The 24,781-nt window shown below is 36.2% G+C and overlaps 1 protein-coding gene and 1 long non-coding RNA gene across 2 annotated transcripts in view; both read left to right on the top strand.

The window, feature by feature from the left end:
- Nucleotides 1-10,726, top strand: part of LOC127848849 (uncharacterized) — a 225,964-nt gene extending 215,238 nt beyond the window's left edge. Inside the window, exon 3 of the long non-coding RNA XR_008034792.1 lies at nucleotides 10,383-10,726. This is a non-coding gene — a long non-coding RNA (uncharacterized LOC127848849). The remainder of the gene's footprint in view (nucleotides 1-10,382) is intronic.
- The window catches only part of LOC127848557 (receptor-type tyrosine-protein phosphatase eta-like), a 415,812-nt gene that overhangs the window by 364,416 nt on the left and 26,615 nt on the right, over nucleotides 1-24,781 (top strand). The window lies entirely within an intron of this gene.

Below are 24,781 nucleotides of genomic sequence, written 5' to 3'. Positions count from 1 at the left end.
CAAAAATACTTTTTTCATTTCAGCTTCTGATCTACAGGCTACCATCACTACTATGCAAGTGACCACCACTTCCATGAATATCGCATGGACTGTTACAACTGGTAAAGAAGGGTTTATAAATGCTTTTGATGTGGTATGGACACAAGTGAATGGCGAAGTCAAAGCAGAACAACAGCGATTAAGTGGGGCAACCAGATCTGCAACTACATCTAGGCTGACTCCTGGTAGGGCATACAATGTCACAGTTACCTCAGTGAACACTCAGACACAGGTGGGATCTGAAAGAACGATTTCTGTCACATCTCAACAGGCAACCAGTAAGTAACAGTGCAAGTTTTGGTCATAATGTATCAACAGATATAGGTTATATTACATGACTTTGGTGTTTTGATGAGTTGTATCACATCAGGTGATTGTGTGATGTTGATGTTTTATTATTTCATAAGCCCACTTGATACATTTCTCTCAATAAGAGAGTGTGATAAAATCCTTCAGAACACCACCAATATGAAATGTTTTATTTATTATATTATCTTTTTTCAATGACAAATAACATTCCACGTCGCCAGCGCAACAAATTTGAGTCTGGTTATCTATTGGTGTGTAATAAACTATGATAAGGTCTTGTTTTCATTATGTTTCAAGTTACATAAGGCATAACAATTCAGACGCAATATCCTTGTGCCTACTTTGTTGACTTTGTTAGTTTGTACTTATACTGAAAGGGTTAAGGCATGTATGACTTTTTAATTATTTGTTTTTGTACTGTGAATTGTTATGCATTATGGTAAAAAACTAACTATAACACCTCCACCATTAATGAATATATTTACAACATTATCCATTATTTTAGTCTAATATGTTTCATCATTTTATTGAAGTTTTTAAAATTGAGATGTTTATTTCAGAACCTAATCCGCCTTTAAAAGGCAGTCCTGTAAATTTGGATGTCTCAACTATCAAAAGGATCATTCTATCATGGCAACATCCTACTGAAGGACATGTGCAGAACTACCTTGTGTCCGTAAAAAATTTTACTTCAGAGCAGAAAACTCCAATCACCCAAGTCATTATTGCATACGCTGGATTTAAAAATGGAGCCATGTACATGATTGAAATTATTTCACTCAGTGAAGTGGTGGCTGGAAAAGTTGATGAGAGAAGTGAGTCATACCAGTGGTCAATTAAAACTGTAGTTCAAGGTAAGTGGTTTATAACATTGTGCAATAATATATTGTTTTGTAATGGTTTAAACATGTTCAACTGTGCATAATGTCATTTACATTTTATTTATTGATCCACATCAAAGTGAATTGCAAATTCATATAAACCTTCATTCTAGTGTCTTCCGTGGTTCCATCAAGCCCCTACTGTTCATGATTTCCCTTAACTCAGAATAATGTGAAAATTCAGTTATATGCATAAAGGCATGATGTAAAAATTAGTTGATTTACGGTTTTGAGAAATACTACATCTATGTTTAGAAAATGTATCATATAAATATATTTTGATTGAGTTGAAGATTATAATTGATATACTAATACTAAAACATAAATAAAAATTACCTTATTTTTGCTTGCAGTACCCTCACCACCACGCAATGTTTCATGTTATTCGAGGTGGGACACATTTATAAATCTCAGGTGGTTAGTCCCTGAAAATCCAAACGGTGATCTCCGTCAGTACCGTATAAGTGCTGTGTCATCTAACTCAACCAAGAACTACAACACCACTACAGTTACTGAAGAATTTCAAGTTACAGACTTGAGTCCAGGTGAGATACACTTGACTGTAGGCTTTAAAGTTGAGTTGGCAGGTTTTCATGAAACTTCACAAAAGTGATCCTCATGTGACCCACTTTCAAATTGTTCTGGCTAACTGCATATGTAGGTCACCAAGGCTAGATATATATATTTTTATGCCCCGGAAGTAGGGCATATAGTGATCGGACTGTCCGTCACACTTTGTGTTTAGGTTTTGAAAAATGCTCATAACTTCTATGTCGTTTCAGATAGCAATTTTATATTTGGCATGCATGTGTATATGGACAAGGCCTTTCCATGCGCACACAAATTTTGACCCCTGTGACCTTAACCTTGAACTTAGGGTCCGCTTTTATGTTTTCGAAATCTGCGTTTAGGTTTCGAAAAAAGCTCATAACTTCTATGTTTCTTGAGCTATAACCTTCATATTTGGTATGCATGTGTATATAGACAAGGCCTTTCCATACGCTCAAACATTTTGCCCCCTGTGACCTTGACCTTGAAGTTAGGGTCCGCGTTAAGGTTTCAAAATCTGTGTTTAGGTTTTGAAAAATACTCGTAACTTCTATGTCCATTGAAATATAAAACCTTCATATTTGGTATGCATGTGTAAATAAACAAGGCCTTTCCATACGCACAAAAACTTTGACCCCTGTGACCTTTACCATGAACTTAGGGTCCGCGTTTAGGTTTCCAAATCTGCGTTAAGGTTCATTTTTTCTATGTCCCTTGAGATAAAACCTTCATATTTGGTATTCATGTGTATTTGGACAAGGCCTTTCCATACACACACAAATTTTGATTCCTGTGGCCTTGACCTTGAACTTAGCGTCCACTTTTAGGTTTTGAAATCTGCGTTTAGGTTTTGAAAAATGCTCATAACTTCTATGTCCCTTGAGATATAACCTTCAGTTTTGGTATGCATGTGTATATGGACAAGGCCTTTTAATATGCACACAAATTTTGACCCCTGTGACCTTGACCTTGAACTTAGGGTCCGCGTTTAGGTTTCAAAATCTGCGTTTAGGTTTCGAAAAAAGCTCATAACTTCTATCAAGCGTTTATAGGGGGCATAAGTCATCCTATGGTGACAGCTCTTGTTAAAATGGAAACTTCAATTTTCTCCAAATCGGCAATGCATGGGGTAATATTTCCTATGATTGTCTTTAACCAAATTTGTTCAAATAATGCCACTGGGATCAAAATTGGCCTCAGCCCGGGGGGTCACATGTTTTCCTTCTATGTATTCAGTGAAAACTTAAAAAACATCTGCTGTGAAACCTTAAGGTCCAGATCATCATATGTAACATCCTATGGTGGTCTTCTAACCATGCTCAGTTAAATCCTGACTTTGGGGTCAATTTTTGCCTCACCCAGGGGGTTACTTAATTTCTTTATATCTACATGTATATAGTGAAAACTTTGTTATATGTATGTAGTGACAACTTTTCAAACCTATGAAACTGCAATGCCCAGAAATTTTGTACATGGTATTAATGGTCTTAAGGTTGTCCTCTGCCAAGTATTTTTAGCTCGGCTGTTTTCGGATAAACCCCGAGGTATTGTCATAGCCAGCATGTTGTGGCGTCCGCTGTAGGCGTCGTGCCAAAAACCTTAACATGGGCTCTAAAATCAAAGAGCTTCCACCTACAACTTTGAAACTTCATATGTAGATTCACCTTGATGAGTTTTACACGCCAAACCCAGTTTTGGGTCACTAGATCAAAGGTCAAGGTCACTGTGACCTCTAAAAAAAATAAATAATGTAATTCTGACAAGCTTTCGCAGCCGAGCATTGGCACCCGTTATGCGGTGCTCTTGTTAAATCATTCCACTAGAGTTAAAATTTGCCCTTTCTGGGGTTGCTTATTTATAGAGACACTTTAAGCAAAATAATTTTTTAAGAAATTTTTTATAAAAGAACAGGGGCCCATAGGTTTAATCTATGTTATCAGGTATAACATGCAATTATATATTATGTGAAACCAATTTTGTTATGCTTCAAATTGGCCACCATTTTACTATTGCAAATTGGGTTGATCACGTGACTGAAACATTGATCAGTGTTACTGAACGGATACATGTAATTTCATATGCAAAATATTTAGGATTTTAAGAACATGAGCAAAGATTTCATTTCACAATAAAATGGAGAAATTCTCTTGAGGATACAAGGGGTCTTGTAAAGGGTTGTTTTTTTTCAGTCAATTGGTCTGCTCACTGGTCTCCATTTGATGTCTTACGCATCAATACCATCAACTTCTCAATAATCTTCACTCACAAAAATATCATGTTTTATACAAAACTGACTGATTGGGTTTATTTTACGCTAAGGACTTAATTTAAAATACATTCCATGAGCATACTGCTAAATATATAAACTTGAAATGCTGACCATCCCGCACAACTGGGGATTTATAAAATACTTTGTTTGCTGTACGGATACTATGCTAATGAAACACAATTAAACAGGTCAATATTTATACAAACCTATCAATATGATTACATTATTTTAAATTCTCAAGTGCCTTTTGCATTTTAAATTACTCAACCAGTGCTGTCAATTACTAAGTGTGATAACACAAATTAAGACATGTTTTTTTATGCCCTCAAACGGTGGCATATATTTTTTTAATTGTCCGTCAGTCTGTCCGTCTGTCTGTCAGTCTGTCCATCCGTCTGAAAACTTTACCATTGGTCATAACTTTTGCAATATTGAAGATAGCAACTTGATATTTGGTATGCAAGTGTATCTCATGGAGCTGCACATTTTGAGTGGTGAAAGGTCAAGGTCATCCTTCAAGGTCAAAGGTCAAATATATGGCTTCAAAGCGCGCAGAAGGGGGCATTGTGTTTCTGACAAACACATCTCTTGTTTTATTTTATTTAAGCATTTTAATTGCTATAAAATCTGCTCTACCTGTTTCACTGTTACTAGCTATTGGGTTTTTTGACGACAGCCCTTTCAACCTGCAAGATTATAGGGAGTAGTATTCTCGAAATACAAATATGGGGTCTATTATGGTTATTTACAAGAGCACAATAAATTGTTTTGCAGTTTAACTATCAGAATAGCCTTGTTATAATGTATAAAGCACACAAACTTTAAAAGTGAAATTTTTGAGTTTAAACTGCGTGTATAACATGGTCAAGTACATTAATAATTTGTATCTTATATAAAATAATCGCTCTTTACTAAGTTTGTTAAAATTATGCCTTTAAGGTCAAAATTAGCAACACTTGTGTGGAGGTGTGACATGTTTTGTATCATAAGACTTATTGAGCAAGATATGTTTAAATCATGTCCCTGTCATCAAAAGTGGCCCCAAACTAGGGATCTAGAGCATTTTTAGCTCATCTATTTTTTGAAAAAAAAATGAGCTATTGTCATCACCTTGGCGTCAGCGTCGGCGTCCGGTTAAGTTTTGCGTTTAGGTCCTTTTTTTCTCATAAAGTATTAATGCTATTGCATTCAAACTTGGTACACTTACTTACTATCATTAGGGGACTGGGCAGGCAAAGTTAGATAACTCTGGTGTGCATTTTGACAGAATTATGTGCCCTTTTTATACTTAGAAAATTGAAAACTTTGGTTAAGTTTTGTGTTTAGGTCCATTTTATTTCTTAAGTATGAACGCTATTGCTTTCATACTTGCAACACTTACTAACTATCATAAGGGGACTGTGCAGGCAAAGTTATGTTACTCTGACTGGCATTTTGACGGAATTATGGGCCCTTTATACTTAGAAAATTGAAAATTTGGTTAAGTTTTGTGTTTTGGTCCACTTTACCCCTAAAGTATCATAGATATTGCTTTCATACTTGGAACACTAGCAAACTATCATAAGGGGACAGTAAAGGACAAGTTACATAACTCTGGTTGTCATTTTTACGGACTTATGGACCTTTTTTGACTTAGTAACTTTGAATATATGGTTAAATTTTGTGTTTAGATCCACTTTACTTCTAAAGTATCAAGGCTATTGCTTTCAAACTTCAAATACTTTCATGCTATCATGAGTGGACTGTACCTGGCAAGTTTAATTTTACCTTGACCTTTGAATGACCTTGACTCTCAAGGTCAAATTATTAAATTTTGCTAAAACTAAAATTGCCATTACTTCTTTATTTATGATTAGATTTGATTAATACTTTGACAAAACAACACTTACCTGACATACCACAATAGACTCCACCCAATCCATCCCCCACGCCAGCCCTCCCCCCTTCCCGAATCCCCCTCCCCCCCAATTTTTTTTTTTTTAAAGATCAACTTATAAATGACCACCACACCCTCACACTATACCCCGCCCCAACCCCCCCCCCCCCCCCAAATTTTTTTGTTTTTTTAAACATGGTGTTTTTTAACGCATTGTTGTTTTTCATTTTTGGAAGATAATGTAATAAATGACCACACCCCCACACTATACACCCTCTCCACTCCACCCCTCCCTTCACCTTTAAAAAGAAAAATTGATAAGCGGTCTGCATCCGCAAGGCGGTGCTCTTGTTTCTTTTACTACAGTATCCCAAATGGGCAAAAGATCAACAGGCTCCTCTTTTTATGCTCCCGCTAAATTTTTTGGGGGGAGCATATAGTCGCCGCTTTGTCTGTCCGTGTGTGTGTCCGTCCGTGCGCAATTTTTGTCCGGGCTATTTCTCAGCAATGAATGACCAGAATTCTATTAAACTTTATGGGAAGCTTCACTACCAAGAGGAGATGTGCATATTATCAGCCGGTTCTGGTCGGATGATTTTTCACAGAGTTATGGCCCTTTGAAATTTTCCATTTACTGTACATGTAGTGCAATTCTTGTCCGGGCTATTTCCCAGCAACTAATAACCGGAATTCAATGAAACTTCATGGGAAGCTTCACTACCAAAAGGAGATGTGCATATTATCAGCCAGTTCTGGTCGGATGATTTTTCACAGAGTTACGGCCCTTTGAAATTTTCCATTAACTGTACATATAGTGCAATTCTTGTCCGGGCTATATCTCAGCAACTAATGACTGGAATTCAATGAAACTTTATGGGAAGCTTCACTACCAAGAGGAGATGTGTATATTTTCAGCAGGTTCTCGTTGGATGATTTTTCACAGAGTTATGGCCCTTTATAATTTTCCATTGTACATATAGTGCAATTCTTGTCTGAGCTATTTCTAAACAACTTATTACGGGAATTCAATGAAACTTTATGGGAAGCTTCACTACCAACAGGAGATGTGCATATTATCAGCCGGTTATAATCGGATGATTTTTCACAGGGTTATGGCCCTTTGAAGTTTTCTATAAACTCTACCGTTACATATAGTGCAATTCTTGTCCGGGCTATTTCTCCCCAACTACTGACTGGAATACAATGAAGCTTTATGGGAAGCTTAACTACCTTGAGGAGATGCCCATGTTATAAGTGGGTTCTGGTTAGATGATTTATTTAGAGAGTTATGGCACTTTGAAATTTTTAAGTTGCTAAACCATCCATCGTATTATTTTGTCCAAAGTTATGCCCCTCAAAAGTTTTCCTTTTATCTGAATATATAGTGCAATATTGTGCCAAAAAAAAACCTTTGGGGAGCATCACCCGTCACCGACAGTTTCTTGTTAATAAAAAGCTTTTTTGATGGTATTCTGTGGTCATTGTCAACAATTTTCTTGCAGACATATTAAATAGAAAATTCACTTTTTATCCTCCGCCAAAGGTGGAAAGATATAGAATTGGTGTTGTCTGTCCGTCGGTCTGTCACAAAATATATTTTGGGGGATGATATAAATTCAACAAATCTGCTTGTTAATCTTAAAATCCTTGTTTCAAGAGCTTAATTATGCTGTCAGGGGGAGGATTACTTAATCTGGTATTTACCTTGCAGTCCTTTTATTGCTGTGCACTTCTTTCCAAAAAAAAGGTTTTCATTTAATTACCATGTGTCTTGTCACATTTTCTTTACTGAAACTTGCACAGTTGGTATATCATTCAAACATGCAATATTTTTTGCTGGCCAAAACAGAAACTAGGTTAATATTGTCCTCAAATGCTTTGTCAACAAAATAAATCTGTGTATATTTGAAATCCATTGCACAGCAAATCTATTTAAAATAATAATAATCTTTAATACATAAAATAATAACATAAACATAAATATTTTATAATGATCAAACTAAAAATATACATGTATAACTACACTAAGTATTCAAGTAATCAAGATATCCAAATAATACACAAATAAAGCGATATAAAAACAATTGTATGATAGGCAAATGAATTCAGAAGGGAAATTACTCAAACATTCCTACTTTTTTAGGATACTGGTACATGCCATTTACACTGTCATTCCCTATTACTGGCATACATTTGGATCACACATTGCTCACATCTGAACCGCACACTTCTCAAACTGCATTATGTGCATCTCTGGAAAAAAAAGTAATGCTGTGAAAAAGGACTCAAATGCATAATATACTGGTTTGCAAAAAAGGCAATCTTTAATTTGCACAATGGTCTCAATATATTTCATACTTACCTCTAAACAGTACCCAAATAATTGTGTGTTACAATTTATTTCATTTTAAATAAAACAGTAACAGGCATGTCTTTTTGACCAAAACACTACAAAAAATTAACTGCAATTACTGCCAATTGTCATCAATTAACCACCTCATATATTATACAGCAAGTGTGACAAACAATCAATAAATTGCTAGTGGGGTATTATTACTGCTTTAATTTGTTAGCATGTGTTTTGCTATCATAACTTATAAAGTGATTAATTGTTCAGACTGCACTGTTTTATTGATGGCATTTATGATATAATGATAAAATTCAGAATGGATTTAAAGGGACCAGTTCATACCTCTTGTTTGTAAGCAATAAGCATAATCATTTCCTAATATAGTGCAATATGTGAATTACCATAATATATACAAGATCTGTTGTTAAAACACAACTGTGACCCTTTTTTTTCAGAAAATTGCAAAAAGTGTGCTGGAAAGATACTTTCTTGTATACATTTTGTAGTGTACTCAAATTAATAATTCTTTCTTTTTGAATGAATTTACAACGCCAAATTTCCAATTGTTTGCTCTTATTCATTCATGTTCTCTGATTTACATAAATCTATTTGAAAGACATCATCTCTTATAGATTCGTATTGCTAGTGTCAATGTCTTCAATAATACTGTTTTAAATTTGATTATTCATTTTATTAATGAGGTTAACTCACTTATTACAGTATGAACTGTTTACAATATGAGAGTTGTTGATTCAAATTAGATTATTTTCATTATTTCAGGAACGCCCTACGTATTCAAAGTGTACACTGAAAATGAAAACTTCACATCTGATCAGCCAGAGTCAACAACTGTGGGGGATGCATCGTGTAAAACCATGGCCAAGCGTAAGAGTTTGTTTGAATTTGGTGCAGCCATTTTGTTATAGCTGAGGTTTTATTATGATCCCCAATATATTTCTTTGTTTTGAAAAAACACTGTTAGGATAATTGTGTGTCATTAATTGATAGTTCTTCTAATATTGAAAAAAGCAATAACTCATTTCACTCATTTCACATTTTTAAAAGCTTGTCCATAAATCGAAGTAAAACAAATATTTAAAAATTCCATCTTGTTACATTTTGTGAAATATGTAAAGCTAAGGATTTTTAGGCTTCCCTATGTATGCTTAAAATTACCTATAAAGCAACAAAATTAGCAGATATAGGATTGCATGATCTTTCACCTTGTGTAGCTTCAAACTGCTGTTGACTGTATCTGCACCTGCAACATTGTTTTGGACAAACATTTAACAATAAAGGTTTATAATGATATATTTATAACTATAGAATGATAAATATTTTAATATCGCAAACTGATCATTTTGTTTCCAGTGTCTGAAATGCCCCAGAATATGCTAAAGGGAACAATCACCAGTCGCAGTATCGCAGTTTCGTGGGAAATTCCAAGGGAATTATATAGTCAGGAGCTACTGGGGTATGTGCTACAGATGAAGACCGAAGGCATTTGTGTGGAGCGCATATACAACTGTTCGACCTGTAACTTTGTTGTAAGTTTTTAAGAAGTACAAATAAAAGTTGTTTTCATTAGCCATAATTGCAAAGTTTTTAAGGCCCTGTTAATTTTTATCTCCCCCACTATAGTAGTGGGGGACATATTGTTTTTGCCCTGTCTGTTGGTTGGTCTGTTGGTTGGTTGGTCTGTTTGCGCCAACTTTAACATTTTGCAAAAACTTTTGCTATATTGAATATAGCAACTTGATATTTGGCATGCGTGTGTATCTCATGGAGCTGCAAATTTTGAGTGGTGAAAGGTCAAGGTCATCCTTCAAGGTCAGAGGTCAAATATATGTGGCCAAAATCGCTCATTTTATGAATACTTTTGCAGTATTGAAGATAGCAACTTGATATTTGGCATGCATGTGTATCTCATGGAGCTGCACATTTTGAGTGGTGAAAGGTCAAGGTCATCAATCAAGGTGAGAGGTCAAATATATGTGGCCCAAATCACTCATTTTATGAATACTTTTGCAATATTGAAGATAGCAACTTGACATTTGGCATGCATGTGTATCTCACGGAGCTGCACATTTTGAGTGGTGAAAGGTCAAGGTCATCCTTCAAGGTCAGAGGTCAAATATATGTGGCCCAAATCGCTTATTTTATTAATACTTTTGCAATATTGAAGATAGCAACTTGATATTTGGCATGCATGTGTATCTCATGGAGCTGCACATTTTGAGTGGTGAAAGGTCAAGGTCAAGGTCATCCTTCAAGGTCAAATATATGGGTCAAAATTGCTCATGTGATGTCACTTCTGCAATATTGAAGCTAGCAATTTTATATTTGAAATGCATGTGTATCTCATGGAGCTGCACATTTTGAGTGGTGAAGGGTCAAGGTCATCCTTCAAGGTCAAACGTCATATAAGGGGACATTGTGTTTCACAAACACATCTTGTTAACTTTTAAACTTGTTAAGATATCAACTCCAAACTTCATGCATAAATAGTGCACACACATATCTACATATGTACAATAGCTGCATTTTATATGGATTTAATTCCCCTGTTCAGTTGTCCTTGTTTAATCTGTTGTAAACACCCTGAGAGTCTTGTCTGTCCATTGATCATGCAGTCATTCCATCTGCATATGTGTCAGTTATCATCTTGTTATAGGGTAACCTTAGAACATTGCAGAATAAGCTATGAATGTCATTCTGTGTCAATCGCAATTTTCCTCAACAATCAACTTCAACAATTGAAAACTCAAGTTTTTGTTAAATATACTAAGGGTTTCTGTGAATGTTCTTCAATAAGTTCCTTCAAAACAATGTTATGTCTGAAATGACAGGCTTGATTATAAAATAATTTGAAACAAGTGTTTCTTGGATGACTCTATGAAACTATTAAGTTTTCTTAATAATCCTTTATTGAAAACTTAAAAAAGACACTGTCAAAAACCATTGCCTGGATTACAAAATATTTTCATTCTTATGGGTTTCCCTCTATCTAATCTCTAAAATCATTTTGCATTTGTTAAAAACATGTCTGCCATGGACAGAGGTATTTTCCTTGTATTGCTATGTTGAACACTGACATAAAAAACTAAATGGATTTCAAAATAATATCAATTTACCCCCTACCAAGGCATTCTTTAAATCAATATGGTTTCTTAAAGTGAAATTGATTGAACTAGGAGCTCATTTTGGCTCGCTTGTTCTTTCATAGCTTACAAAGCCTAAAGACTGTTTATTTGAACCTCTTGGTTTAGGAGTAGTAAATTGCACACGGATTCTGCTCTGTTTTTCACATTTCTGGAGTTATTGCTCTTTTATTGGTTATACGGTTTTTGTCTGTGGAATAATTCTTAGACTTCAAGATGCATTAACTTGAAACTTCAAAGACATAGATTCAGCAGATTTTCAGAGCGAACAAATAATAACTCTTCAAATAAAAAATCTTGAGTTTATTTCCATTGTTGATTTAAGTTTCCACGGTTTGGTGCTTTCATGAGACCTGGCTTGGGCTTTATTGGGTCACTGTCACAGTCACTGATCAGGAGTGATCAGGAGAATGAATAAACAGTAAAGAAGAAATATAGTCTCATCTCAATTACTGGAGAATAAATTCAGTTATTGCAAAATTCATGATAATTACTTATATCCAGACTTGAGCACAGCAGTTTATCACGGACGCTACCTGTTGCCTGTGTGACCATAAGGTCATTAGTGATATCATTGGGTGGTAATTTGCTGGTCACATGTAGGCAAAGTACATTGATTTTCTTTTAAAAACTTCACCTTCATAGCCAGCTCGTCGTGTCGTGTAGTCCGCTGCCCGCGTCTTGCTAAAACCTTAACATTTTGTTAACCTTTTCAACATTGGTTCTAAAATGAAAGTGCTTCCACCTACAACATTGAAACTTCATATGTAGCTGCACCTTGATGAGTTCTGCACGCCACACCCATTTTTGTGTCACTAGGTCAAAAGTCAAGGTCACTGTGACCTCTAAAAGAAAAAATTCTGACAAGCTTTCATTTACTAAAAACTGCACCCGCAGCCGAGCGTTGGCAACCGTTATGCGATGCTCTTGTTTATGTAACTAATTCATTAATACAACTTGTCTTTGTCATTATATCATTTGAAAGACAGAAAAATGTACATTATACTATCCAAGAGGAATAAAAGGGGAGCGCTCTGTCTTTGGACAGCTCTTTTTATGCCCCCGGATCGAAAGATCGGGGGTATATTGTTTTTGGCCTGTCTGTCTGTAATTGTAAGTGTGTGTCCCAAAACTTTAACCTTGGTTAAAGTTTAATAACTTTTTTAATATTGAAAATAGCAAGTTGATATTTGGCATGCATGTGTATCTCATGGAGCTGCACTTTTTGAGTGGTAAAAAGTCAAGGTCACTCTTCAAGATCTAAGGTCAAATATCATTGTATTTTTCTTTCTTTAAACTGTAACCTTCGTTAAAGTTTGGTCATAACTTTTTGAATATTGAAGAAAGCAACTTGATATTTGGCATGCATGTGTATCTCACGGAGCTGCACATTTTGAGGGGTGAAAGGTCAAGGTCATCCTTCAAGGTCAAAGATCAAATTTATGGCTTTAAAGCGGCTCAATAGGGGGCATTATGTTTCTGACAAACACATCTCTTGTTCTACATTATTTCACTGTTTTTGAATTACAGAATGCTGGGAGGTTGGAAGGACTTTGTCAAAACAATAACAGTATCAGTATGCTGAAGACGCAGATTGAACTTAGAAGTAAACAGTCTGTCAATGTGACTGACCTCTTGCCTGATACAGACTATATGATAACGGTGGATGCTGTGAATGATGCTGGACGGGGTCATCGGGCAAATATGACAGTTAGGACAAATGAAGAAGGTTGTTTTGGTTTGATGTTCCTTGTATTAGTAGTAGTTTGATAAAAACTAATATTTAGGCAATAAAAGGGATCATAAGCAATAGTGATATGTCAAATCACTACCAAATAAAATCCCTGCATATTAAAACACATGTATACGAAAACTAAATCATACCATTATTAGCTTAAAAATATCTACTGAAAATCTTTGAATTAGTTATGTCTAGCACAAAAGAATGATGGCTAAAATAATATATATTATATATTGTATTTCATATGATTTAAACCGAAATTGTTTCTTTCTAATTGATTGTTAAAATATGTTTGCTCCTAAGCAGTTTTTACGTGTCTGTAAACATTTGGGAAGTGAAAGGTAACATTTGAGGCAGGATAATAAAATGTCAGAGATTAAAACCCCTTTTGGCCATGTTTCAGAGCCCCAAGCTGCGCCTGCTGATGTCACAGTGTCAGGCCCTCAGAAAACATCTTTAAACGTGTCTTGGAGCCTGGTTGGTCCTCGACCTGGTCAGGTGACATACAATGTGTCCTTGACCCCTTATGGAGAGGCACCTGCTAAATCATACCTTGTCTATGGTAAGAATTAGTTTCGGTATGATAAATCATGAATAATATGTAGGTGATTTGAAGAGATGTATTATAGTTTGCAGGGAGGGGATGAATTTTGATGTCACTTTGTGGTTGATCAGTCCGTGAGTAGATTGATATAAGTTTGAGTAGCAAACTAATTCATATCACCAGGAAGTTTAGATGCGCAAGACGTTTTTCTTGCCCAATGTTCCACATGTTCCTATGTTTTGTGTTTTTTAATTAACCATTTTTATGAAAGTGGCTAAAAATGTTCTGATTTTGTGGGGCAAACTACTACATCTACATTTCTGAAGCCATTTAAATTGAAACTTAAAAATTGTCATCAGTATCACGTGTAAGTATGGGAGACTCAATTTTCACATGCAGTTTTCCATTAATTCCCGAATTATGTGCCCTAAAACTTAACCAAGTGGTGAGGGAGTAATAGTAATGTCTGTAACAAAGCTCTAGTTGAGAATCTGCAATTAAATTAATATAGACAATTCCTAAAGTGTTGTATTTGTTGACTCTGCATTTTGGGTCAAGCAAAGAAAATAGCATGTGCTTTATGTAACTCGACCATACATTAAACAGACATTAAAGTTTTTAGTGCCATTTATTTCCATTTTCAGCACTATTTTTAGAATGTTCATTGTTTTGTAATTACTCTTGAAAGCTGAAATTCTTTATCCTGACCATACTTTTTTTGTAAAGTCCATAGCCACAATAAATTGTATGTTTTGGTTGCAGCAAGTGGTTAGGTAATTTGCTGGTTCTTCTGAGGAAAATGACTTAGCTATGTTTGAGTAATAATATGATTTACACTTGAACTTGCTAAAATAACTAGATTTTATGTGCAAGGGTTGAAGGCCATATACCAAGAAACATTGAAAAATTAATTTTGTGTTGATATTGTTGTCTTTTATGCAGGGTATACAAACACATCATTGGTGGCAAGTGGTCTAGAGGAATATTGGAACTATACAGTCACTGTCAGTGCCAGAACTGGTGTGGGAATGGCTAAAATATCACCCTCAACACCATCATTTAGAACACTGCCTGCAGGTAATGTTGCTTGTTAAAGACATTTATTAGACTTTTGAAATATTAACTTAAGTTTGTTGAGTCACTTCATTAAAAGAAATTTGTGTTTTTATGATGGTATCAATTACTTTGAATATGAATTCATAAAAAAATAGTTAATTAGATATTTTATTCTGTTTTTAAATGCAGATATTGTAATTTGGTAATCATATCTATGGTTTCTATTGCTATATATTTTTTATTATGTATCTACATTTACAGTATACAATGCATTTTCAGCTTTTATTCACTTCAAAAACTTCTAATGTATTTTTCCTCTTTTCTAAATAGCTCCAGGACGGGTGTCCAACTTTGAAATTATTGTTGCCAAAAATCGCTCTGATGACTATCGCAAGTTGACAGCGGAATGGAAAGCTCCTTCCCTTCTCGACAGAAATAGTGTCATTAAAGAGTATGTGCTGACCCTTAATGTCACAACTGATGGGCTTACCACTTCAAAGGTAATAACATTAGAAGATTGATTGATGCATTATTTTAAGTATTAGGACATTTGCCCCTTGTATAGGATTCATTTGCTTATGGAATAATAGCTTTTGTTTATATGAGATACTCATACTCATACTTGTCATTATTGCAGAATATTAAAAAAATAAGCGATGATGGAAGCCCAGTGTACAGCCATGTGTTTGATGTTCTGCCAGAGACCATGTACACATTTACGGTAAGCTCACTAAATGTGCCTCTTAAACAAAGTACAATTTCTGGAAAAATAGTTTATATTATCATTAATACAATTCCATTAAAAATATGACCTATTTAACCAGGTTTTTAATTAAAAAAATTTTTTTTATCTCCTATGGTTTAATCTAATAATATTGTAGGTTAACCTCCTGTACCCCCTTCTGTCCACCTGTCCATCACAATCTTAATCTCGCAGTAATTAAAACATGCCTTGTTGACAAAACTCAGTATGTTGATAGAGGGCTATATGCAGAATATGCATGTTATTTAAGTATTTTAATCGGAACAAAATGCTGTTGATATGTTCAGAGAAATAAGTGAAAACAAAAATCTTAATTCTTTGACAACTCATTAAATACTTCAGTTAGGTTGATAAAACACATAACCTTGTGTATATGGGTATATATTATGAATATGCATGTTCAATTTTTACATTTGACAAAAAATGCGGTTGCTGAGGCCACCAAAATAAGTTAAAAACTAAAAGAAATTTAGCTTGGTACAGGTAAAGAGGTAACTCAGTGTGCTGATAGAGGGCCGTATGAGAAATATGCAGGCTATATCAGTTATTTCGTCTGACTAAAATTGTTGTTCATATGCTTACAAAAATAAGTGAAAACAAGGATCTTGATCCTGTGACAGCTCAAACAATATTGTTTGAGCTAGGTTGATGAAAATCAGTATTTGGTTAATGGGCCATATTTGATAATATGCATGTTATTTGAGATTTTCCTTCAGACCAAAATTGTGCTCACTATGGTTATGGAAATAATTGAAAACTAAAATCTGGAACCTGTCTTGACTAAAAAGTACTTAAGCTATAAGTATAATAATGTCACACACACATAAGCCATACTTTTTTTTCTTTTTTTTTAACCTTGATAAAGAGCTCTGTTAGCCAAAAAAGGACAAATTTATAACAGCTTGAATTTGAAAAAGAAAAGGCATATAATTAATTAGCTAATTGTTATTTATTAATGAAAACAGCACGGTTTGACTGGTTTCCTTTTCGGTCAATATTTTGTATGTAATTTTAAAATAATGGATTGGCTATACCCATGTTGGCTTCATTCAATTTATTGGGCAAAGACATTGTTTCCCTTTGTTACAATATTGCTATAATACACATTAAAAAAAACATTTAAGCTAGTTTTTTGGAGCTTTTATTCCAGACTGATTCTATAAACAGCAGTAATATGAAATAAGTGATGCACATTTGAGATTCAAAAATAAAAATACATGTTAATAGTATCATACATCATAAACTTTAGGATCTCAGGTTGGGAAAAGCTACTTTTCAACCATTTATTGTTTATTATTGTTGTTAGGCTAAAGACATATTCATTAACGCATTTGTGTCTGGCACTAATCTAAAAAACTATTTGTGCTATAAATATATTTAGACAATAGGAGAGGACAATTTTTTGCCGGGCTGCAAAGCTAAACAGAAAGTTAACAGATAATCACCGTGTGGTATTAAACACTTTATTAGTGAAAATAAACAATTGTGAAAGATATACATGATTCAGTGGGTATAGGATGTATTTGTATTTTTAAAAATGCTGGCTTGATTTCGTCAATATTAATCTCAGAAAGTGCCTTTGCCATAAATAATACTAAATGAGCGTCAGACTTTGAAAATAATTCTGTTTAAACAATGCATATACCCTTAAGTGTTTAACATACAAAGTTCTGTATGCATTAAAAAATGACCTCTGTGGATTGATATTCATTATAATGATACATTTTCGTTAACTAAAGCTTTGCATCTGTATACTCTATTAATACTATCCGATTGACTCATACATTCGAAAAAAATATGTTTCAATTACATTTATGTAATTTTTCATCAGAGCACATTATGCTCAAGGGGGGCTTTTAGGATACGGTGATGCGAGTCATTAGTCGTCTCTCTGTGCAAGGGTTTTTCCATGAACCTTTCCTTCGTATAACTTCCTTTCCTGAACCGCTGGGCAATCTAAAAAAAACACAATAAAATGACCCTCGGATGAACTTCTAACAAAGTTGTTCAAATAAATTTGGTCTGTTGCAAGGGTATTACACCAGAGCTAAAAGAATTTTTTTTATGGAACTTATTTAAACCTGTGAAAACACAAGGGTCAGGAGTTAAATTCTTGATGTGTTATCAGTGGTCTTCTAATAAGTTTATTTCTCATTATTTCCTAGGGGCCAAAAATGGCCATGCACCAAGGATCACAGGATTTATATAACCTGATATTTTAAATAACTTTTTTAATTTTCTCTTCTGAAACAGTGAGATCTTATAAGATTTGGTATTTGTCATGTAACATCATATAGTGGTTATCTACAAAGCTTGTACAAATCATGCCATGGTGCTAACTTGTTTCCTTTATTTTTATAAAAAAAAACAACACTTTCTCCTCTGAAACTGCAAGACCTAGATGTTTGGTATATGGCACAACAAATTACATAGTGGTTCTCTAGCAAGTTCAAAATAATGTCCCTGGAATCACAATTTGATTCAGTTTACAGGTTACTAGTTTCCATTGTATGTAATTCTTTAAAAAATTCAAAATATTTCTCTGAAACCACATGTACAGTGGTCCTTTTCCAAGTTTGTACATATCATGCCCATTTAGTCAAAACTGTCCCTGCCCTGGGGTCTCTCGACTTGATGAATCTTCACTGACACTGTAAGCCATTGAGGTTTTGTTTTTGTTTGTGACATCATACAGTGGTCCTCTGCCATACACACAAACAATGCATTTAAATTCAATACAGGTTTCGCATATCACCAAAAAAACGCAAGCAGAATGTTGAATATTGGTTTCTTCACCTTCACCTTAAGATGTCATGGCAGATCATTTGTTCTAATACTGTTTCAGTCCATATCAGTTTCATACAGAGTAAAACACTGTTATTATTACACAAACATCACAAAATGTGCATATAAGAGTTTAGTGTTTTTTAACATGCCTCAGATGAGCGACCTATAGGACCTTTCAACCTTCTTGTGAATTGTTTAATATGAAATTATTCCATTTTCTATTTAGATGCATTCAAGACAATTGATGTGTATTTTTAAGAAGCTTTTTTTCCATTTTTGTAAATAGATAGCTATGTTTTACAAAATGAGGTTTGATGTTTATAAAAAAGAGGAAAACATAATGGCCTCAATGATATTGTTCACACTATTAAAATTATCAAAACAATTTTATTAAACAAAAACAAAATAATGATCTTAGATTTTGACAGCCCAGATCTAAAAGAAACAATGTTTATTAATTTTTGGTGAAAGTCAGTCTAGTGTACAAAACATATATGTAAAATTAATGGAAGTGGTTCCAGTATTTTTGCAAGCCAAAAATGTAAAAAACAGAATTTTATCTTGCTATTTTGAGTTAAATTTTGGAGGACTGTGTCAAGACAAGATGGTGGAATAATCGTGGACTTTGGGTTTTAATGTCATAAATACTGACCTGTTATCGTATGCTTATACTTTCCAAGGGGAAATAACTCATCCGGAATTTTAACTGGGAATCCGCCACCTCAATACCGTAATACAGGCCAGGTTAAACATAGTGCAATGCAACCTAGCCAAAAATCGGTAACCAACCCTCAATATTCTTTCCGGATCAACCAGGTGTATACGTGTCTTTTACGGCTCTGAATTAAAATATTGTTTTTCACTTGGTTGATTGGGGTTTTGAATAGATAAATTGTGTTATTTATCTTTTTATTTCTCATTCGGATTAATTTGTGTGGATTTAATGGATTTTGTTTCATTTGTAAAAGGTAAGCCATGCTTGTTTTTATCGAACAATGGTTTATTTCTACCATGCTGGGTGTTTTCAGGCGCGAACGACCACGTGCAAAACGTGCTCTTCTAATACATTGCTAGAACGTGCAAAGCATGTTCTTCTAATGTGTTACGAGATCGTGCAAAGCGTGTTCTTCTATTGACAGATTGTTTATCATTTGCCATTGTGTGCAATAATGATTTTAACGTTCCGTATGACAATCTAATTGATCGTCATTTTATTTTTCATCTGTTTTGAATTAAACTTTTGTTTAATTTATGATCTACGGCAGTATTATTATAATTTTCATTATGGTCAAATAATGATTTTATGTGCCGTATGATAATCTGGTCTGTGACCAGTTTATGGTTGAATATGCTTTGCTCTTGTTTTTCATATATTCGACTACATGATGGTCGCAGAAACAAGAGTGGATAAATACCCGGTGACTTCGCAGATCATGGATGATAGTTGCAGTATCAGTCACCGGGTATCGGGCACGATCGCGACCGTACTATGCTAAGTCTCTTAGACAGTCGGTCAACATCAGACCATATGGCGACACCCGTCAGCCGGTCTTTGCCCGATGGCATTGGTCAAGGACATCGACCAATGCCGGACCATTTGGCATCCGCCATACGGTCATTATCCGGTGACAACACTGGTCATGATATGACCGGTACGTCACCGGGGACGTTGATCACGGACCATTGATCGACGTCTGACCGGCCAGTCCGGTCACCGGTCATGTCACCGGTCTGGTCCGGTCATTGATCACCGGTCCGGTCACCGGTCATTTCACCGGTCCGGTCCGGTCACCGGTCATGTCACCGGTCTGGTCATTGATCACCGGTCCGGTCACCGGTCCGGTCCAGTCACCGGTCATGTCACCGGTCCGGTCCGGTCACCGGTCCAGTCATTGATCACTGGTCCAGTCACCGGTCCGGTCATCGGTCATGTCACCGGTCCGGTCCGGTCACCGGTCATGTCACCGGTCCGGTCATGTCAACGGTCCGGTCATGTCAACGGTCCGGTCACCGGTCCGGTCATTGATCACCGCTCCGGTCACCGGTCAACAGTCATCAGTTAGGCCTGCCACCGATAACACCAGTCACCGGTCAAGAAGAAGAACTCGGTCTTCTTTATTGAATTATTCTCCTATTCTTCGTTGAATACATAGTCTTCATCAAGGATTAGACATCGGACACGCTCTTCTTCGTCGAGCAGTTCTCATCGTCGCGGCTCTCGTAAGCGATCACGTCGTCACTCACGGAGACGTTATTCTAGAAGATCTCGGTCTCATCGCAGCCGATCCACATCTCGGCCGATCCAGATCTCGACATCGCAGGAAACGAGGACGTCGTCAACCTTCACGTAGACATCAACGGACTGCATTGAGCACCACTGGATAGTTATCGAACATACCTCTCCTTCATTGAGCAGTTCTCGACGTTGATACGCTCGTAAGCGATCATGTCAATGCTCACGGAGACAATATTGTAGAAGACAATATTTCCAGCGTAGCCGAACAATATTTCAGCATCGAAGTTATATGGATGTCGCCACTTCTCACGTAGGCGTTAATGAACCTACTGGTCATATCGACGTTCTCCATTTTATTCCTTTAGGAATATCATGTCTCCATTCCACGTGTGATGGTTCTTCTTATGGCATCCACACATGTTGCAGTCACCGAGCCGTAGTTGTATACGAACACTAGTTCGTTTAACATTCAGGCTTCGGGATAAGCTGTTCTTTTCTCCACTACGACTACAAGGACACTTATGCCTATTAATACTGATCATCTACCGTTGTTTTCCGGTTAACATTATCAGATGACTTCGTGGATGGTCATTCTTCTGCACCAGATATTTCCATTCTGACGCAGTTATATTATACCGGTCCCGATCACCGGACATCGGTCACCATTCATCAACATATCACCGATCACTGATCACCGGTCAGAATAAGTGATGTCTCATCGCCATCGGATTGGATTTTTTTGGCATGATCTTTTCCGAGCAGTGCTTGACATTGATAACAGACCATATGGATTCCACCATTTTTCGGTCTTTAACTGGTAACGTCACCGGTCATATTATGACTGGTCCGTTCACCGGGCTACAGTTACCGGTCATTGACCGGTCCGGTTCGGTCACCACTTACCAATTACCGGTATTCCACTGTGTTTTCATCGGTCAATTTTTAGTATCACGGGTATCGTCTACATTACATAGTTGTATACCCCTGGCTATGATTGTATTGAATACTATATTTTATGGATTCAACAATCTACATGACTTTTTGTGTTTTTCAATACTGATGTTCTACTGGCGACGGTTACCAAATCATGCTATATCTGTTATTTGTACTTCTATCTCAACCGGCTACATGCAGACTACTGGTCTTGCAGATAGATCGGCTGAAGTGGGCTCGGAGACTAGCATTGAGGTCGAACATTACTATTTGACCTCTATTAATTTTATGTTCGATACCCGAAGGATGAATTGTTTTAACCGCCTTTACCTGTCGGCTACAGACTTTGCAGTCAGTGTCACGGAACAGTTGGGACACATTAATGACGCTAGCAGGATTAGCAAGACGACATTTGTATCGACTTCTGCTTTTCTATTGCTCCTACGGCAGTGCATATTTTCAAGCTACTGGAATCAACAAGAGTTCTGATACATAGGATTGCCTATCAGATTGACCGCATAGCGGCTACAGTCTTGTAGATGGCTTAGGACCTATTGAACTCAGAGCTTAGATCCTAGGATCTGGAGGGACCTCATCTTAAAGTTATTCTTCTATTACACTTCTGGCCATAACAGGCCGTCTTCCTATAACTGGTCGTATTCCTTTCGGAATTCGTCCCGGTTAGAAGTCTTGAAGTAAATGGATTAATCAAGTCAGAATTTAAGACTTCCATGCATTCTACCGGCAAGCGTGGACCCGCTTATGGTTACCCCTAGGGTTTTCACCTTTTTCTGCCATCACACCTCCGATTCCGGAGGTACCACTATCAATCATATTTCCGTACTTCGCAAATCGATGACTTCGCGACCTGTATTATCCAGGATTTTAAAGGCGCCTGTTATTGGTTCAAGAAGAGGCTATATTCTGTAGATAGGTCATAAACTTATAAGTGTTAAACACTGTCCTATTCTACCAATTTTCAAGTGTGTTTGGAGTGGGAAAGTTTGGCTTGCCTTGGTTTCTTTGCCCACCCATCCTTGACAAATGGTTCCGGTCACCGGTCGGTATTTACCGGTCCGGTCACCGGTCCTTCTGCTGAGACGTCTTTTCTTACGTTCGTTTCAGCTTTATTTTTAAGATAATTGTATTAATCTCGGGATTATTTAATGACACAGATTTCCATCTTTTTGTCATTATTTACCACTATTCAGTGGTGTCTAGACTAGAAGATTATCTTGGCAAGAATATAGTTTATTCTACCACAACCTTCCTTACATCTTATACAGATGTGAGCAGATAAGGTTATGGACGATCACATAGAACAACGTATCTTGATTTTCTCAATTATGTGGTATCCTAACGAATATCACCTGCACATCTACATCTTGAAAAGCGAAAATTCTTTTTAGCTGTTTTTCATTTACAACACATTTTCACGATTCCTTTGTGATGGTTTCAACTATCACACATCGGTCGTGGTTTACTTACAGACACGGAGGTGATCATATTATCACTCCTTGTAACTGGAAATCAGGAACTTATTCGTTCTTTGCAAGAACAACAAATTTTCTCTATCGTCTTTCTCATCCCAGTTCGTCTCAACGCCCCGTTGGACGTTTTGTCCTGCAGTTTTTTCTTTCGAATTATTTTTCCGTTGGGTTCAATAATGTAATTGCGCATGCGCGGCAGTGAAGTTGCAGACGAGTTGCATGGTGTACATAGTATATCAAAGAATGTTGTTTATCATCAAAAGCTAGTTATTAGCGTTATGCGATCGTATATCGCAGTGTATACCGGTATGCTGAACAACGTCAACAATGCAGTTCACAGACATCGATCCAGCAGGGTGTGCGATTGTTATACATTCGTCCATTGACATAAACTGGAATATCTTGCCTTCTTGGTGAGTTTTTGCAATAACTGAGTTTTTGCCATAATTTCATGAAATATACTTAATGAACCATGGGATTATGGTTCTACGACCTTTTAAGTCTCCTGTACAATTATTTTCAGGAAACTTCTTCACAGGTCAAATATCATATCTCACTGAGACATATTTTTACTGATCCAAACATGTGCCACTTCATGTCTGGCCATTAATAACTTTTAGTTATCTCTACAGAAGAACGTTTTTCTGTTAGAGTTTCAATCCTTGTTACTTGTGCAAGGATAATTCCATCAGAACTGTATAAAGGTTCTATGGAAATTCATTTTTTACTGGGTAATTGAGAGCATAGTACCTTACCTTAATCACTCTGCTAGATACATAGAGGTTTTTCTCATCTTTTTCTTGATGATAAGAAATTTGTTCTTTTCTTCATCAAAGGATAGAGATTATGCTTTTGTATACCTTGTTTTGTGTAAGTCATCGCAACTCTGTGCTGTCTTACCTATTTTGGAACTGATCCAAACTATGGAACGTCAACACTATGTTTTTCGTTCCTTTACCTTCTTAAGCGGTTTTGACTTGTGTAACATGTTGGGATGCTTAATGAGCTCCCTATGAACCTTTTTCATCAGGCTTATTAACAGTTCCAATATAATTTTAAGACGGTTTTCCTTCTTATTATGGCTTTTACCATACGGAGAAGTGAAATTCATGCTTTTTCTGTTGAATACGACCAATTTCAGTCGGATCTATTGTCGTTTTCACTTTGTTGTGTCAGCCAGGATTCCTTGCTTAATATCAAGTCCTCTATATGGCTTCTACCTTCAAGTTTCCAAGTTTTCTTAAACTGGTAGTCATGAAGATGAGGATAAACTTCTTTGGGCAATCAGGGCTTTGAAGTTCTATCTCAGCAGTGTTAGTCAGAAGTCCATTCGAGGTTCTCAACGACACTCTTCATTTCCCCCAAAAAAGGGGGGGGAGATGTGTCTGCGGCTTCTATTTCTCGGGGTTAGACCTCGACTAAGGAAAGTTAATCTTATCCTATCTAAGGATTCATTCCTTTTTAGGATCTGACCGCATGAATTAAGAGCTCTGTCTGTTTTGTGGGCATATATTAATCACACCCCACTTTTTGACGTGCTCTAAGCTGTTTACTGGAGGAATCCGACCACCTTGTCATCTTTTTATCTTTTTCTGAAGTGCCAACAATACAATTTGTATACGTTTGGGCTTGTTGTGGTTTCACTAACGGTAGTGTCTTCTTTACGACATAGACATATTACTCTGTCCGAGAAGTCATAATTAATACCGTTTTAACGAAGATTACTTGATATCATTAGCTGATAACCCTGTTTATGGGTTCTACTGTGTTGGGAAAATATATACGAACCTTCCCACC

The sequence above is a fragment of the Dreissena polymorpha genome, chromosome 1, assembly GCF_020536995.1.
Source record: "Dreissena polymorpha isolate Duluth1 chromosome 1, UMN_Dpol_1.0, whole genome shotgun sequence".
Taxonomy (NCBI): Eukaryota; Metazoa; Mollusca; class Bivalvia; order Myida; family Dreissenidae; genus Dreissena; species Dreissena polymorpha.
The sequence above is the reverse complement of the archived record's forward strand: the minus strand, read 5'-3'. Positions and strand labels throughout refer to the sequence as shown.